This window comes from Dermochelys coriacea, chromosome 7 (assembly GCF_009764565.3).
Source record: "Dermochelys coriacea isolate rDerCor1 chromosome 7, rDerCor1.pri.v4, whole genome shotgun sequence".
NCBI lineage: Eukaryota > Metazoa > Chordata > Testudines > Dermochelyidae > Dermochelys > Dermochelys coriacea.
Genome location: NC_050074.1, coordinates 59,473,095 through 59,474,943, shown reverse-complemented (window position 1 = coordinate 59,474,943; position 1,849 = coordinate 59,473,095).

The following is a 1,849-nucleotide window of genomic DNA, read 5'->3' as shown; positions in this document are numbered from 1 at the left end:
TGATATCACTTGCTTTTCCTCTGGTGCACAAACATTTGATATTAGTAACAAGAACCACTGAGGCTAAGTGATACTAATATGTAAAAATAGAAACCTGACAGTAATGCTACAGTCATTGTGTTGCCTATATGCAGTTTGCTTATAAAAATCTAAAATAATTGCATTTCAAAAATGGATGGAAAGAATAATATGAAATTTGTCCTATGCCAAGATCTCCAGCAGATGTAAATGGGTGCACCTCCATTGAAGGCAATGAATTTGCACTGTTTTTCACCAGCTGAGTATCTGGCCCCATATTTTTAAGAATATTAACCATATTTGCTTCACATATTAAGCTTTACTAAAGCGCCATACCATAGCAAACTATTGCTCATTTTCTCATTAGGTATATTTTGATGTTAAGATGTAGTCACATGAAATATAAGCACCAAGCATTTTTAGTTACTATTAATAAATCTAATCTGAATATATATTTTTTTCTGAACCTAACCCAGAATTCCAGGGAAGTAGTGTTTGTGCCCACTAGGAGTCTGACCCCACAATGAGTTCCATACAGGTGGATGGAGTCACTGGTCACTCATGCAGAGTCATTGCCGGCCAGTAAAGCTGCATCAGGGCAGTAAAGCTGCATCCTTTCCCCCCAGAGAAGGATCCTAAGGAAAACTCCAGACACATAACAGGAATTATTTTCAGATTTGTTTTCAAAATTATCTATGTATGTGTTTTTCTCTTCTTTCTATGTACGCTCTAAGGAATAAAGAAAAGGAGTACTTGTGGCACCTTAGAGACTAACAAATTTATTTGAGCATAAGCTTTCGTGAGCTACAGCTCACTTCATCGGATGCATTCAGATGAATCATGCATCCAATGAAGTGAGCTGTAGCTCACAAAAGCTTATGCTTAAATAAATTTGTTAGTCTCTAAAGTGCCACAAGTACTCCTTTTCTTTTTGCGGATACAGACTAACACGGCTGCTACTCTGAAACCGCTCTAAGGAATGTCTCCCTCTCAGGTATCTGCTATTTTAGAGACTCAATTAGCTAATAATGAGCTTTGTTTAACTGCAGAAATGGGTAAAAAGAAGTCCTGCATGGCAGTATATTTTAGACCTGCTCCTTCATTCCTTTTACACCCAAAGTTCCCAGTGACTTTAGTTAGTGTTTCAGGTGAGGAAGGAATGGAGGACTGTACTTGGTGTTGTTGAATATTGAATACATAAGCCTTTATTTTGCTAAGACTTGACCAGTTGTGCCAGCACACTCATTTCCAATAGCGTGAGCCAGGCTGTTGAGTGTGCTGGCACAAATTGGTAAGAAGGCACACAAAATATACAGCTACATGTGCAAAGCAAATAAATAATGCAGAATATGCATTTGCATGAGCAAAAAGCAAATTGTAACATCTTTGTCCATGCAACTGAATATTTTATACTAAATATTTAGACATGGCAGAATTCAAATTTTTTTTTTATAATTTTGACAGATAATATTGCTATTTATTTTTAAGCATTTGTTTCATTTAAATTTTCAGTTGCACAAAATTATGGGTTTTAAGCGTTTTTTTCAATTTGTATCTGTTTAAATTTTCACAGTTGCAGGAAATTATGGGGAATCAGACAATAAAGGGGTCAAACAATAATTATTTAATGACAGTAGACTTTGAGATTCAAAAAACTAAAGCTTTATAACTGCAGAAACACAAATTATCAACATCACATGTCAAAATATACAAAATAAGTATCCTTAAATCAAATTCTAATAAGTTCTCAAGCAGCATTTTTCTTTCTTTGCCTATGTATAATTTTTGATTATTATTGATGGAAATATATTTTCAATAGCTTGTGTATGTT